Below are 18,475 nucleotides of genomic sequence, written 5' to 3'. Positions count from 1 at the left end.
CAGAGTAATCATAGAGATGGCTGTCACTGGAGTTGCAAAAATGAGTATGTGTGAGTATTTCTGCATGTGCATGGAATGGGGGAAGGATAAAAACGTATTTTTTCTGGGTATAAAGATAGAATTCTTCATTTACTTTTTGTTTTGTTCTGCCCTTGTCATAGTATCTAATCTATGAAATTAAGAGAATGAACAAAAGTCCCTTGGGAATTTTTGCAACTAGGCATTAGCTCTAATTTAGTCTACTGAAAGAAGCCATAAAATGCAAGCGCTTGCTGGTTTCACCCAGGCGGTCCCTAGTGTTACTGTAGAAAGTTAGAAACTACACAAATACAACTCTTGCTTTCTGCAGCCAGGATAATCTGCAGTTTATATACATCGCTAGATGATTTGGAAATTTTAGAACTTCTACTGGATTAAAGTTGAGGATCTGGTGCTCTTGGAAAACATGTAATCTATATCAAAGTCATTAACATAATAACAATTGTTTTGTACTGATTTACTTACAGGACTTCATTAAATTATTCCGCAAACCTTACAGCGTTGCCCACAACATAAAAAACTCAGAACAGATTAATTACTCACTCACGACTGCACAGTGATAGAGCCGTTTTTAAATTGAAAGGTCAATTAGTATTTATGCTCCTAATTACAACACTCTACTGTTTCAACCAACTTTACTATAGGATAAGAGCTGAGAGTCAGGAAATATATTTTGAAGAAAGACCATCATCTCTATAGTCAGACAGATTAGCTCCAAATCCTAATTCCATTTATACTAACTGGGTCATCATAAGCAAGGTTACAAATTGATTCATCCTTTCATTATTTATTTATTTCTTCACTCATTTATATAGCTATCCCCTCATTCATATTGCTTACGTAGATAATGATAGCTATTGAGCATCTACTCTTTACCAACACTATGCTTAAACACTTTGAACATCAGTTGATTATCTCAGTTAACAACATGGGAATGCTGATATCTATTTTACAATGTATTGTGAGGATTACGTAATCAAACATAAAAATATAGCTAGTATTGTATCTAGCCTATAGCATACACTCAATAAAAGGTAAATATTTTTAAGTTATTATTACATGATACATTAATTACATTATACTGTGTATGTGATGAAATGGCTAAAAGAACATTTTTAAGTCTGCCTAGGAAATTTCTTTATTCTGACCTATTGGAAAGGAAGTAAGAGTATATAGAAATACAAATTGCCAGAGGAAAATCCCAAATAGAGGATGAAAATGTCCAAACTCAGTATACTTAGATTTAGCACAGATGAAAATTATTTTTCTCAAATCCAGAGGTATATGATATTATAAAATCATCTTTAAAACCAATAATCAAAGTTCCAGAAAATTTTCTATGGGAGAAAACCCTTTCAGTAGTGATAGAAATTAACAGTTTATGGAAAAAATTCATGTTAGGAGCTGAGCTCATCATAGAATATTTGAAAGCCCTTGAAAGCACATATTTTGTTTTTTCAGAAGTAAAATAAAGATTAATGAACAGTATATAAATATTAAATCATAAATTAAAAATACTGGCTATATTAAAACATTTCTGTGTAGCATCTCATATTAAAACTCTTCAAGGTAAGTACCAAAGGGATATATATATATATATATATAACTATTTTCTTAAATATTCTTGATTGTGTAGTATCTCATTTACAGGATTAGTAAAAGTTTCAAATTTTTAAACTCAAATTCCCTTAGTTAAGTCTATGTTGTTACTCAAAATGACTTTTTATTAGAGGATAGACTATCTAAATTCTCATGCATAGAATGCAATATTTCATGTAAATACCTTTATGAACTATACTACAAGGCTACAGTAACCAAAACAGCACGGTACTGGTACCAAAACAGAGATATAGACCAGTGGAACAGAACAGAGTCCTCAGAAATAATACCACACATCTACAGTCATCTGATCTTTGACAAATCTGACAAAAACAAGAAATGGGGAAAGGATGCCCTATTTAATAAATGGTGCTGGGAAAATTGGCTAGCCATAAGTAGAAAGCTGAAACTGGATCCTTTCCTTACTCCTTATACGAAAATTAATTCAAGATGGATTAGAGACTTAAATGTTAGACCTAAAACCATAAAAACTCTAGAAGAAAACCTAGGTAATACCATTCAGGACATAGGCATGGGCAAGGACTTCACGTCTAAAACACCAAAAGCAATGGCAACAAAAGCTAAAATTGACAAATGGGATCTAATTAAACTAAAGAGCTTCTGCACAGCAAAAGAAACTACCATCAGAGTGAACAGGCAACCTACAGAATGGGAGAAAATTTTTGCAATCTACTCATCTGACAAAGGGCTAATATCCAGAACCTATAAAGAACGCAATCAAATTTACAAGAAAAAAACAACCCCATCAAAAAGTGGGCAAAGAACATGAACAGACACTTCTCAAAAGAAGACATTCATACAGCCAACAGACACGTGAAAAAATGCTCATCATCACTCGCCATCAGAGAAATGCAAATCAAAACCACAATGAGATACCATCTTACACCAGTTAGAATGGCAATCATTAAAAAGTCAGGAAACAACAGGTGCTGGAGAGAATGTGGAGAAATAGGAACACTTTTACACTGTTGGTGGGACTGTAAACTAGTTCAACCATCGTGGAAAACAGTGTGGCAATTCCTCAAGGATCTAGAACGAGAAATACCATTTGACCCAGCCATCCCATTTCTTAGTATATACCCAAAGGATTATAAGTCATGCTGCTATAAAGACACATGCACATGTATGTTTATTGTGGCACTATTCATAATAGCAGAGACTTGGAATAAACTCAAATGTCCATCAGCGACAGACTGGATTAAGAAAATGTGGCACATATACACCATGGAATACTCTGCAGCCATAAAAAAGGATGTGTTCGTGTCCTTTGTAGGGACATGGATGCAGCTGGAAATCATCATTCTCAGCAAACTATCGCAAGAACAGAAAACCAAATACTGCATGTTCTCACTCATAGGTGGGAATTGAACAATGACATCACTTGGACACAGGAAGGGGAACATCACACACCGGGTCCTATTGTGGGGAGGGGGTGGGGGGAGGGATAGCATTAGGAGATATACCTAATGTAAATGACGAGTTAACGGGCGCAGCACAGCAACATGGCAGATGTATACATATGTAACAAACCTGCACGTTGTGCACATGTACCCTAGAACTTAAAGTATAATAATAATAATTAAAAAAAAGAATATCATGAAGGAGAATTATGTGGCTGGGAAACAATTAATGTTTTTGGTTTAAATTAATCAATACAATTTTTATGTTAGTCTGACCAAGGTAGAGACTCTCTTTAGGGATTGATAACTATACAGTCAGGCAAGAAACAATAGTATTAATTAGTTGTTATTTAGCTATATATAAACATCAGAAACGATCTTTTTGTGTCACCCATTAGTTAACCTCCAAATTCTGAAATGTTTGTCAATAAGCCTAGATCCAAGGGTTATAGATCTGGTAGAAAAACAAAACACTTACCTTGAACATCTTTTGACTTCTTTATTCTCTTCAGTGCATTGGTGTTCATGTCTTACATCACACAAGTAACGTTCAGGGGTCCATTTCAGGATGTTTGTAATAAGGAATGGAACATTCAGGTTTTCCATTTCCTTATTACAAAAATCATCTTACTTGTTTAGCACTTCACCAATAAACTCTAATCTCTCCTTCTCAGTTCTCCCCTTCTTCTCATGGAGAGTATTTGTGATTGAATGTTAGAAGGTTTGGGGTTACAAACATCTATAATTATTTATTTTAAAAAATAATTATCAAAAATAATTATTAATCATCAATAATCTCAGAATAATACGATTTGCTTATCTCCAAAAAAGAAAGTTAGTTTTTACAATCCAAACCACAGATTTTTTCATGATGAAAACATGATCACTCATGACTATCCATAAATACTGTAATTTCCATTTTTTATGTTTATGATACATTTTCTGTGATAAAGGACTTCTCATTAATTCTAGCAATATACTTAAAATCACCACTATTCTAATTTTCTATTTTTGTTCAGTATCCAATTTTCAGTTCTCCAGAAACTGATTCCAATAATACTTGTACAAGAACTTATTAGACTACAATGTATATTTTCCCAAAATGCCCAGAAATTGCTGCAAATAATCCTACAAACAATCCAAGTGAAGTTGTTGGAACACACTGCACATGGATAACTTGACAGTAGTTGGCATGTATGCTAGCAATCTCCACTGCTGTTAATTACTGACGTTCTGTCTATAAGAAGAGCAAAAATATAATTTTGGATTCTTATACCTTTTTTGAAGACAACAGTACAAAAGTACCATTTGAAGTATATCTATAACATTGTGTTTGATTCTAACATTGGTGTTGGGAAGGGAGAATAACAGAAATTTAGGTTTATATATTTCAGTGAAAGGAGAACTTAACTGGAAATGCTGTTACCAACCATGACTCAGTGAAGTGTTCACAAGAGTAATTTTTACTGTAGAAAGACTCTAGAGTGTTGAACCTGAAATACTGAAACTGAATCACTCACAAAGCCATGCTAGATGTTATTTATGTCAGATGCTGATTAATGTATACATTTCATTTAGAGGAAGTTAATACTGAGTTATTAAAATGGGAGACTGTCAGTTTCAGGGTGATTGATGTCTAGAATGGAAAAGATTTATCAGTTAGGTTTGAAGAAGTATCCAAACCATTTCTAGGATTTTTCAAGTGTAAGTATCTAAAACAAATAATTTATTTTATTATCTAAGCAATCTTGAAATGAATGCCTACTATAACCGAATCCCTGAGCTAGGTACTGTGATCTGTCCTGAGATAGGTACAATTTCTCAGCTGAATGAGTTATGGACCATGCTCTCAGGAATCTGAATAAAACCATATGACTATGTCAAATATTAATAAAATAAGTACTATAAGGAAAGTGGACTACTAGCTGCTAAAATTAATGAAAATCATTCTTGGATCAACTGCCACTTGAGCTTAGTCCTCTAAAATTTAATCTTTCAGAATTTAGATATATAGAGCCAATGCAAGAAAGGTATTACTAGACAAAGGACGGTACACAATTAAAGAAACATCTGGCTATAATATGATCCCAACACATTGTTGCTTTTGGTATGTGAGATAAGTAAAGGTTGAATTTAGAGAATAGGATGATTGGATGACATGGTGTAGTAAAATCATAAAGAGACCTGAATGACAAGCCCAGAAGTTTAGGTTTTACTTCATTGACAGTGGACAGCGCCTAGAGTTTTATGAGCAGAAGAACATCTAAGTTTTCTAGAGTAGAAAATACAGTGTTGAAAAATGAATATAGTCCCTTTCTGAGTTTTTAAGATGGCCCTGGGGCTTTAGTATATGAAGTAAAATGCTCATATGGCAACATTTTCAATAGAATCATTAGGGCCTGGTCTTGTGTGGTGGCTCAGGCCTATAACCCTAGTACTTTGGGAGGCTGAGGTTGGTGGATTGTTTGAGCCCAGGAGTTTGTGAACAGCCTCAGCATCATGGCGAAACCCTATCTCTACAAAAAAATGCAAAAATTAGACGGGTGCGGTGGTACACACCTGTAGTCCCAGCTACTCCAGGACACTGAGGCAGGAGGATCACTGGAACTCAAGAGATCAAGGTCTCAGTGAGCCATGATCATGCCACTGCATTTCAGCCTGGGTGACAGAGTGAGACCTTGTCTGAAAAAAAAAAGAATCATTAAGGCTTCACAAATACTTTTTGGCCAAATTACAATTGATTTGACCTAGAATTGCATAGCTCTTTTGTGAGAATTTCTTTTTAAAAAATAAGACCTTAATAAAAGTTGATACAAAGGGAATGCCCCTAGATAATAAGACTTATTGAATAGGACATATTTAAAGAATAGGACTTATTTTAATTTGCATTCATATGCGAAATTGATACCATGCATATGCAACTTCTGAAGGAGCTGACTTTAAAAATTTAGGGAAATAAAGACAAAATGCAGACCCTAATTCTTTTTACATTTCAGTCTGTAAGCTCTAAAGTGATTTAAGTACCTCGGCTGATAAGTCAGGGTTGATGTAAAAAGACTAAACATTTCCTTATTTTCTCAGTCTGAGTTCTGAAGCTAAACTATATAATTCATGGCTTCAAACCGAGAAGAAAATGTCCAGTTTGCCTCTAAACATAACTGAAATATACTATCAAGTGCTTGCTTTCCGGCATTGGAAATAAGAGCCAGATAGCCACCCAGCATCATCAGCATCCCATGACAATGAACAAGCGACGATTTGCTGGGTGATCAAACATAATTTAAAGTCTTTTATCCCTAGAAATTCAAGATATTATCGTGACAGAGTCAATCATTTTTTAAAGCATAATTACCTGCTTTGTCCCCAACCTTCTTCCCATGGTGACAAAATAAATAATCTAACCCTACACTGCACAAGTATAAACTCCCTCTGCATGTCTCGGGTATTAAAAAAAAAAGGAGGCGGGGGAACCTTCATTACATATCTCAAATGAGAAAAATGCCATCCAGGGCATAGGCAGGCAGATAAAATAGAAACTTGTATGACTCAGTGAAAAAAGACTCGATATTGCCACGTATAGAAGTATTAAAAATCTCTGAGGTCCCTAAATATATAGGCAACCTTCAGTTTTCAAAAGGTGTCAAAATAATTTAATGTGGAAAAGGTAGTCTTTTAAATAAATGGTATTGAAATAATTAGATATCCATATCCGAAAAAACTTTTTTTCTCACACTACATATATGTATAAAAATGAAGTATATTGTGTACTTAAATTTATGAGCTAAAACTATATAACATCTAGAAAAAAATAGAAGAAAATCCTTGCAACTTCGGATTAGGCAAATATTTCTTCAATAGGATACAAAAAGCATAAACCGTAACAACCAGCGAACAAGCAAAACACTGTAGGTTCAGGTGGCAATTGGTTTATTATTCCTTTAGAGATTCCTTATAGCGTTTGTTTTTCTATATAGCTTTGATGAAACTTTCTATTTTGCTAAACTATGAGATCAGCCAATGCAGAATTTTTTTTTGTTTTGATACTTTAATATAGTATTCCCCACTTTAAAATGCTTAGTAAATGTTGAGTAAGAAAAAAAATCAAATAGATTAAACTTTTCCCCATTTCTTTTATTGCTGTTACTGTAGAACACTGACTTATAATCAAATTCATGTATATATGTGTATTTATTTACCTATAACCATGTCTAATCATGGGTGTCCCATAGAACAAAGCCAGGGCATTAATTTCTCTTTATGGAATATACAAAGACCTCTTCCTAACCACATATTTGAGCTTTCATGATCTTATAACAGTATAACAAATTTGTTGTTTGTTTGTTTGTTTTGATAATGAGTCTCGCTCTGTCGCCCAGGCTGGGGTGCAATGGCACAATCTCAGCTCACTGCAGCCTCTGCCTCCTGGGTTCAAGCAATTCTCCTGCCTCAGCCTCCTGAGTAGCTGGATTACAGTTGCACACACATGCCTAGCTAATTTTTGTATTTTTAGTAGAGACGGGTTTTCACCATGTTGGCCAGGCTGATCTTGAACTCCTGAACTAGCGATCCGCCTGCCGTGGCCTCCAAAATTGTTGGGATTACAGGCATGAGCCACTATGCCCGGCCAACAAAATTTTTAGTAAACAACTTTTTATATTTATGAAGGTCAGTATCTTTAACCAAGCAAAAAAAAAAAAAAAATATTAGTGACCATGCCCCACATGAGCAAGTACACAGAAATGATTTTTTTTCGGCTCTACCACCTTATACACGTATAGACTTTCATTGCAAGAAAAATGCGCTCTTCCCTACCAAGATAATCAGGTCTCCTAAGTCCAGAGGAGTTGAGGTTATAGTACTGTGACAAAATTTGTTTTCCTGTAGGAGGTATTGGTAATAATTCCCCTTCCCTTCAATCCACTTAGTCATAATAGTACAATTCCTTATTACCCTTACTTATTTTGTGTAGACCTCAAGAGCAGCAAGAAACATATATATTCCTGGGAGAAGAAAGGTTACTGAGATGTCTGCCCTCGCATTTCCTTCCCAGAAGTCACCCCACTGCAGAGAATCACAGCAAACACCCATACTACTCTTTGTGTAGAGTTGTCTCAAAACACACTGTAGTTTAAAATATGCATGCATTCTTGGAAAATATCACAGGAGGTGTCAGGAAAAGAGAAAGAAAGAACTCTAGAGATGGGTAAATTATTTCTTTTGCAAAGTTATTAAATTATTAAAGTTTCATGGTGTGCTATTGCAAGAGCAAACTTGTCCCTGTAAACTGGATTAGAGGGATGTCACCTTCAAGTCTCCTCTCATTATTATTTGATGTGTGTTGAACACCAACAGGGAACTTTGATAGCTTTTAGGATCTCTCCGAATCGTCAATATTAAAGATGAAGAGGAGAAGAAAACACACAGAACAAAACTAGCAAGTCCTGTAGTCCCTAGAGGAGTTGGTTTGGCTCCTACTGAAGATTTGAAAAAACAGGCCTAGTTTGTATAATATATAAGGAGGCACTCTAGAGTGACTTATTCTTGAATTAACCTCTGATACTAACAATCTAAGTGCCTGTTCAGAAAAAAATGCACTTCTTTAGAAAACTATGTGCCCCATGACAATGTCATTTTCTAATTACACCTGTCTATTACACTTCTCCTTATAGCTAAAGCCATTTGACTCCAAGATCAAGTTCTTCTCCTAAAATTCTTAGTAGTGTTATTTACCAACTATCTACAGAAGAAAAATTGCCTTCTCTTCTGTATTTTCAACTTGATGTTGTACTAGACTATCAGCCCATACTTATTATACACTCTCTGCCTTGCACATTCTGTTTGTGACATTAAAATCCTAGTAACATCTCTTCCTTTCCAGGATATATATATTAAAATATGCATAAATTATATATACACACACAAACACATTATATTAATATATAACATATATTTATATTATATAATGTATATCCCCACACATGCACACACACATTATATATAATATATTAATATACATTATTATATATTATAAAATTATAATATACATTATATATATATATTACATGTTATATATTATATATGATATATGATATATTATACATTATATATTATATATATTTATATAGTGTGTGCGTGTGTGTGTATGTGTGTGTGTGTGATTTTTTTTTTCCTTAACATAAACATGTAGAGTCCACAGACTTCAGGAGTAGTGAATCCACCTATGGTTGGAGAAATCAGAGAGGACTTGTGCACGGAAGAAAAAGATATACTTAAAGACAGTGACAAGGAGATTATAGAGATAATAAGGACAGAAGAAAGAGGTCACCTGGTCAGACAGGCATACCAGGCCTGAAAAGGAGGTACCTAGAAAGCTTATATAGGAAGAACATGAGAGCTGTTGAAGAGTAGCATAAAAAGTCAGACTTTAATCTTCAGACCAGTCTTTCTTAAAACAGATCTCTAGATTTACTGGGTATAACAGGAGCCAAATATGAAAAGGAACTCTACATTACTGATCAGCATACTAGGGCCTACAGATTAACTCTGCCTGTAAATAAGGTTTTACTGGAATATAAACCATTCCCATTAGTTTAGATATTGGTTACAGCTTTTCACTGCAATGGTATATTTGACCAGCTGTAACAGAGGCAGTATATATCAGAAAAATATAATATTTACCACCTGGCCCTTTACAGAGACTGCCTGCTAACTTTTGGTATAGGTAATGGTAAACCACTGATTATTTTTCAAACAAAGTAAAACAAAATTATAATAGTATTTTGGAGAATTTAACAGAAACATTTTACATGAGATAAAATAGATGCATTCCAGAAGCAAGGTAACAGGTTACTGAGAAATGAAAAGGTCTAAGAAAATATTACAGGCCGGGCGCGGTGGCTCAAGCCTGTAATCCCAGCACTTTGGGAGGCCGAGACGGGCGGATCACAAGGTCAGGAGATCGAGACCATCCTGGCTAACACGGTGAAACCCCGTCTCTACTAAAAAATATAAAAAACTAGCCGGGCGAGGTGGTGGGTGCCTGTAGTCCCAGCTACTCGGGAGGCTGAGGCAGGAGAATGGCGTGAACCCGGGAGGTGGAGCTTGCAGTGAGCTGAGATCCGGCCACTGCACTCTAGCCTGGGCGACAGAGCGAGACTCCGTCTCAAAAAAAAAAATACAAATATTTGGAAGATGGTAGTAGCAATGACATGCAAGAAGGGACTAGATATAAGAAATGTTCCAACAGTGAACTGTATGGCCAATACATAACAACATAAAGAAAATCAAAGTTGACTGAGACCTAGAACTTCAGTTACTAAGAAGCTAACTGATGGCAGACAAAATAAGGAACCCCAAATTAGAGATATATATGGGGGGGAAGGATACTGAGTATGTGTGATTAAAGCTTTTAGCAGATCGTCCTGTGGACACATCCAATGGACTTCCACTCGAACTGAAAAATTGAGGCCAGGCGCAGTGGCTCATGCCTGTAATCCCAGCACTTTAGGAGGCTGAGGCGGGAGGATCACCTGAGGTCAGGAGTTCGAGAACAGCCTGGCCAACATGACTCAACCCCTTCTCTATTAAAAATACAAAAAAATTAGCCGGAAGTGGTGGCGTGCGTCTGTCTTCCCACCTACTCAGGAGGTTGAGGCAAAAGAATCGCTTGAAAAGAATCAGCGGAGGTTTACAGTGAGCTGCCACTGCACTCCAGCCTGCGCAACAGAGCGAGACTCCATCTCTACAAAAAAAATTGAAGTCAGAAATGGAAATGAATTAACCATAGTTTACTTTGGTGTATTAATTATAACTCTGGGAGTTGCTAAGGAGGAAGAATTTATAGGGAAATAGGAGAGCCAAATATGGAAAGTAACATTAAGTTTAAAAATGGAATGGGGAGAGAAGAGAATGTTGAGATAGACACCTATGCTTATCCATCACTCTTTAATTTATCATCTGAATCGTGGGTCTTTTTCTTTTTTTTTCTTTTTTCCAAACAACGTCTTACTCTGTTTCCCAGGTCCAGGCTGGAGTGCAGTGGCATGACCATGGCCTACTACAGCCTTGGTCTCCTGAGCTCAATTGATCCTCCCACCTCAGCCTGCTGAGTAACTAGTACTACATGCATGTGCCATCACACCCAGCTAATTTTTTTTTTTTTTCTTTTTTTTTGAGAGAGAGAGAGAGAGGGTATTACTTTGCTGCCCAGGGCGGTCTGGAACGTCTGGCCTCAAGTGATTCTCCTGCCTCAGCCTTCCAAAGTGCTGAGATTACAGGTATGCACCATCACTCCCAGCCTCTGAATAGTGGATCTTTTTATTTCTCCACATGCTTCTAGGAGTTCATGTAGCTTATACCATGGCGGAAATAAAAGACTAAACTGAAAATCAATTCAAGACTTTGGTATCAGGAAAAAATACTTTGGCTCTAAAATATGCAAGGAACAGTTTTTCATCTTACACTCAAATAAGTAGGTGACTTTCCTATACACAAGGAACAGAATATACAGTATTTCAACATAGCACAACAATGGCATGAAGCTAAAGCACATAGCACTGAAAGAAGAGAAAAATGTCTTTCCAGATTTAGCAAATAACCAGTAGATATTTTATGAAACATATTGAAGAGGGAAGATCTTCATATAAATTCACAGTAAACAAAAGAGTCAGAGCCTTCCTCAAATAGAATTAGTGCCCTGACAAAAGGGAACACACACTTCCAGTGTGGACTAAATGCTACAAAAACAATGCACAAAGCAAATTAGTAAAATCTGGAAAATATGAATACTGAGCCAGAAAAACATCACAGAACAACAACAAAAAACTCCCTTTAACAACCCTGGTTATATTCTTATTGATTCATTACATTTCTGTGGTCCTCATGCCTTGGTATGGATTTACTTGTCATCATTTAAGCTTTCAGTTACCTTATGTAGTTGTAAATTAAAGAAACCTGCTAGTCAGTAAAATATAGCTGAATGTAATGGATGAATCCAAACTGACGATTTTGGTGAAGACATCATGCATAAGGTGTGAACCAGATAAGTAGCACCCTCTCAGCACATAGTCTTAATGAGGATCATTTTTCTCTGTGTATCCTGTATGTTGCATTGGCATAGTCCTTCTTTCTCACCTACTTACTCAATTACACAAAGAATTCCTCCACAAAGAGTGCTTAGAAATTTGAGTGTTAGGAACTGCAAAAAATATAATTCTGCTCATCAGACTAGTCATCTACCATTATAAGAAAATGCATTTGCGATGTGTTTCATCTTTGTTTTTTGGGGGGTGGCAGGTGTTGGGAGGAGACAGGGTCTCGCTCTGCACTCAGGCTGGTATGCAGTGGTGCAATCACAGCTCACTTCAGCCTCCACCTCCCAGGCTCAAGCTATCCTTCCTCCTCAGCCATGTACTACCACACCCAACTAATTTTTCCTTTTTTTTGATTTCCAGGGTTGGTCTTTAACTCTTGGGCTCAAGTAATCCTCCCACCTAGGCCTCCCAAAGTACTGGGATTATAGGTATGAGGCATCACACTTGGCCTGTTTTTACCTTTTATTTTATTTATTTTTTTAAAGAGATGAGGTCTCATTATGTTGCCCAGACTAGTCTCAAGCTCCTGAGTTCAAGCGATCCCCTCACCACAGCCTCCCAAAGTGCTGGGATTATAAGTGGGAACCACCGTGCCTGGCCTTGTTTTTACCTTTTAAATACATGTTTCAGTTGATCCTTAAACCATCATCACAAAGCATTTGTGAAATTATTACTTTTCTATTTTAGAAAATAATGTGTGTTCGAAGGTTAAGAGCTAACCAAAAGCCACACACAAATGATAGCCTAAATTTTTGTTTCAGTGTCTTTTGAGTTGTATTTGGGTGGTCATTTGTTTTTCTCATATTTTCATACATATCCTAACCATCTGTGGCACATTTTTCATATATATATATATATATATATATATAGAGAGAGAGAGAGAGAGAGAGAGAGAGAGAGAGAGAGAGAAAGACATATATATGTGCATGTGTGTGTGTGTGTGAATATATATATATATATGTCAGTACCTCACCTCTCAAGGGTATAAAGCAATAACCCATGAAGATACATATATGTTCATAAGTCATGCAGTCATGCTGATTCTCTGGAGAAAAATGACAATAGTAACCATTGTAAGTATTGTAAACCTAAACACTCAAGCTTGAGAAGATTAGGTAAATAATTTAATAAAGACATGAAATATTGCCTTTCTATACTCCCATTGACCGTATTTAGCTCAGAGTGGAAAGATATTGCCAACCCACTAGATGTGGACCATAAATAATCAGTGTCCAGAAATTTAACACTGACAGTAGAATTATCTATTAATTTTGAGGCAAAGGCATTTATGTGTACATTCAATAAAATTGTTATGATAGCTGTGAAAGCAGTAGTTTTTAGAGAAATTAAAAAATGAAAGATGGGAGGGTAAACGGAAGGAACAAAATATGTACACTTCTAATTGTGGGTATTTTCAAGGCAAGTAAAATCATCAGTATTTTCCTTCATTTCATTACTCAGCCCAAATGCCATCAAGCTAAGTTGAGTGGGAATTGCATACAGGAATTACCATGGCAACCAGCTTAAAAATTTGTTCCCCTGCTGAGAATTTAGCTCACTGGATAATACTTTGTTTTTACCTTTGGAAAATTAGATGGGAGTTAATTTTGGAAACATGTATGAGCCATCTCTAAGTTCAAGTCATTACTTGGGTTAGTTTTCCTAGTGGTAAAGGATATTAGTAATGGCTTATCCCTTGCAAAATAATATACAGGAATTCAAAGAAGGTAGATACTCAGTCTATTATGACTTCTAAGGCACCAATGTCAGACAATATCCTAGGTGCGATTTGGTCATTTATTGAAGGTCTGGTGTGAGCAAGAACACAGATAATCATGACATCAGAGAAAATGAGACAGCCTTCTGTTTCCAGTGATAAGGTAGACTAGACATTCCGGAACACCTTCTTACTGCAGTCACTTAAAACACTGGGGAAATACTAAAAATAAAACTTCTTAAAAACTATGTTGATGAGGAATTTTACTTGTGGTTAGACTAATAATTCCCTTGTAACAACAACAGAACAGGACAAAATAAACAAAAGTATATATATATATATATGCAATGTGGTGCCTCTACCCATTTCAGTTTTTGGAGTCTAATATGCAAGTAATACTTGAATTGACAGGCGATTGTATAAAGATTATGCTGATTATTTACTTCATGTCTGCAGTTAATTTAAAAAGAAAGACAAAAATAATATTATAGCAGTAATACAGGAAGTTGACTAGCTCTGTCAGTTGAATTCAGTAGAAAGCTCCAATCTTGTCAAGGAATGTGTTGCCTAGGGTGTAGGAAAAGAAATTCAAATGTATGAATTAGAAGATCTTGTTAGGTGGTGAAGTGGGGTCAAAATTTGGACATCTGTATAGCAAACACATGCTTACCTCAGAGATCATAGAGGTTTGGATGAAAATTAACAAAAATTTACGTCTATTAATATGCCACATGTCATACATATGACGTGTACTAAATTTAGGGTTAGATATAACAGTGCAAGGATGAGCAACATAAACCAAAAGTCTTGATTAAAAAAAAAGAGGTTTATGACCTCCCACTCCTCTATTTCTCATCTCATTTTTTTTTTTTTTTTTGAGACGGAGTCTCGCTGTGTCGCCCAGGCTGGAGTGCAGAGGCCGGATCTCAGCTCACTGCAAGCTCCGCCTCCTGGGTTCACGCCATTCTCCTACCTCAGCCTCCCGAGTAGCTGGGACTACAGGCGCCCGCCACCTCGTCCGTCTAGTTTTTTCTATTTTTTAGTAGAGACGGGGTTTCACCGTGTTAGCCAGGATGGTCTCGATCTCCTGACCTCGTGATCCACCTGTCTCGGCCTCCCAACGTGCTGGGATTACAGGCTTGAGCCACCGCGCCCGGCCATCCAAGAAAGTTTCTTGATTCAATTTGGAAACCAGAGATTATTGCTAGTTCACTCCTCCTAAAGTACATAACAGAAATTTACACCTTTGCAAGTTATTTTGCTTCACAGCTTACATTATTTCACGTAATTTCCCGAGCCTATAAAGAAACTGGGAAAGGCAAAGTATTTTGGAGCAATTAATAAACATACAGATAATTAATTTGTATTAAAATGGGCTAATTTATCAATCTTATGGAGATCTGATGTTTTATTCCGCATAGACGTATTCAATATTGAACATATGAGATAGCTGTTTAATAAGAAAGGAAGAAAGAAAAGGAAAGGAAGGTTTAGAGAAATAAAGAGATTTATGTGAATCAAACTAAGCATTAATCCCAAGCGTCAAACCAGGATTATTTAAAATATGACATTGATTAACAAATTATAATGGATTTTATAAATCTTTAACTTGGGTGAAAACAAAGTTTAGACACACTAAGCATAAAAGACATTCTGAAGAGTTTCGGTAACTGTTTGGAATTCCTTCATTCTTCACAAGAGTAATGACATTTAACTATTCTTGACCACTGCGGATACAGTTACTACAATCCAAGGGCAACTGCTGGACTGATATGTGATGCAAGTCATCCTCTACCCAGATTGGTTCCAATAAGTATTTGTGAATTCATGTTTGAAGAAAGTGTGTCATTTTTTATGGAATTAAAACTTCCATAAAAGTTTAGATTTTGAAACTATGAAAATAAAATTCGAGGTAATATTTTTGAAATGATGAAATTAAACAAAGATGTTTCCTACTAATAGCATTATAAAAATAGTTCTCTTAAACAGACTAGTTAGTATGTCAATCGGAAAGCATGGAAACTTGCTATGAAAATCTGATTTATATGTTTATTTGATTTATTATCTTTATTCATAATCTTACTTTTAGAAATACTTTTTATAATAATTCAAAAATACTCAGTCTTTTTCTCAATGTATAGTTTAATTTTCAGATTAGATGTAATTTATTTTTAAGTCTTCTAAATTTAGATTTCTTTGTGATCATACAGTCCAGATGTAGAGAGTCAACTTCTTTTGAAATCATAAATCCTTTCATTGTAAAAGATTAATTCTGATTTATTTTTATATATCTTTGAAGCACTGGTATATACTGTTTTGTTTTTCAATCATTTATTCATTCAAAAAAAACTTCCCTAAGTATGTACTAGATTAAGCCTTCATGTTTCTTTTTGTGAGAGATCAAAGAGTTGGCAATCCTTACCTTCAAGGAATTTATTTAAATAAAAAATATGGTGCAGATAGAACAAACTAGCTGAATTTGAATCAGTTCAAAATTCTTTAATGAAGTACAATTTTGTGATATGATCATATTAATAATTAGTGGAAAGGGAATGGAATACATTTAACATGCTAAATTTTGTATGTACTCAAAGCATTGGAACTGCTGCAGGCTCTGGAAGCTTAGCATTTGGATATTTCAAGTTAACATGACCTCATCTGAAAGTAACAATAAACCTCTAACCCTGTCATTTCATGTGTAATTTTACATGGTTAAAATTCTACAATATATGTATTGTTTTATATTTATTCATTTATGTAAACAAACAACAGATCTATGTTACTCAGATCAAAATACATATTTTGACTTTTTAAGTCAAATTTAAATTTATGCCTTCTAAAGATATAAATAAAAATACAAGGATACAGAAAACATTTTCATATTTTCTTTGATGAGATAATAAAAATGGTGTTTCACTTTATACCTACTAAGTGCACTAAACAAAGGAGAGCTATGTACTTTAATTTGTATGGTATTAAATTAGCTTGTTGGTCTCCACATTGTTAAAATTCACTTGTTTGTTACCAAAATTCTATTTAATTTTGTGATACAGCTTCTCTCAGATTTACATTAACTGATAACCTCAAGATCAGTTATGGTTTTAGGCCAGAAACGAGAAAATAGAAGACTAATAAAACATGCATATAAATAGATCTCATTTGTTTTCCTTCTGAAAAATCTCCAAATAAAAACATGAACTCAATATTTTTTATGAAGAAACAAGTTCTTCTCTGTTAAGAAGTTATTGGGTTAAAAACTCTTTACATAGAATCTGAATATTCTGCAGAATGAAAATTTGGTGTAGGAGAAAGAGAAATGGTCTCAGAATTAGAACTAATCTAAATACATAATTTAGTTCTGCCATTACTAACCATTCACGTCAGAAACAATTATAGTTCTCTCAGATTCTTATCTTTGTCCAAGTAATTTTCCTGGCAAGTTTCTGAAATTGACTCTTGTTTGCCTTCAACAGACATCAGTCCAAGAAGTCACAGTCTAAGCCGTAAATGGGAGGCAGACAAAAGAGTGATTAGAAGACATGCACAGCAAGAACCACAGCCAAAGTCAGGAACAATCCTTACCAGCACTGCCACAGCAGTGAATTATTTCAGTTCTCATGTTCTTGCACTAGTTGCAGAAGATGTAGAGCACATATAATTTACCAAGCCTGGGGCATGTGAGATAAGGAATCTCCATATTACTTTCCATGGGACTACATAAAATGGGAGGTTGTCCAAAAAGAAGATCTGAGAGCTCCTAGGAAGATACACCTTAGAATTAATTAGAGTTTCCTCATCAGTAAAATCAGGTTTGTAATATTTACTTAAGAGTATTACAGATAATGGTACAAATGAACACATTGTTTGGTTACATCTGGTTGAATCTGCATCAGTTAATAAACAAATGAGAGAGTATTTTAAATTTGATAACAAAGAAATAGTCGCTGTATGCAAGGAACATGTGGAAGGCAAAAAACGATGAATAACACGTGCTAGAGTCTGGTCTTCTCTCTGGCTTTGCTTTAAATCAAAGGAAAATTAAGAAGATGCAAATCCAGGGAGAACTGATTATTGCAGTACAATATGCTAGATCTTAAGTTCTTGTGTCAAGCTATTATTAATGAGGCTTTCTTCTTCCAAAGCAAACTTGAGTATCACTCTTGATCAAATGGGAAGAGAATGTCAACAGTACATAAGTTCACCATTAGAAAAAGAGCGTCTACTGGCACATAGAAAGTCTATTTTGCTTGACAATGGCAAAATATGTAATCTTGTTACAGAGAATGAAATCTGCGTGTTTGTCTCAGAGCTTATATTTATGTGGTCACTGCTTGACTCTGAAGCCATTTCTTGAGCTTACTGAAGATCTCAAGATGGAATAAATGAACCAACTGCTGAAGTATTGTAAAAGTAATTCAATGTTTAGTTAAATACATAACAGGCATGAAATGTGCATATACTCTCTAAAGATTTCTCAAAGATGTAACCATTTCAACCATATTATATATATTCTCATTCACTTAATTACTTTAGTATAGGAGTATCATGTGGTAAGATGTTTGTAGTATTTTTTATAGATTATCTAATTGAACACCTTCAAATTAAAT

This window comes from Trachypithecus francoisi, unplaced genomic scaffold (assembly GCF_009764315.1).
Source record: "Trachypithecus francoisi isolate TF-2019V2 unplaced genomic scaffold, Tfra_2.0 Lachesis_group8, whole genome shotgun sequence".
In the NCBI taxonomy this organism is placed as follows: Eukaryota; Metazoa; Chordata; class Mammalia; order Primates; family Cercopithecidae; genus Trachypithecus; species Trachypithecus francoisi.
The sequence above is the reverse complement of the archived record's forward strand: the minus strand, read 5'-3'. Positions refer to the sequence as shown.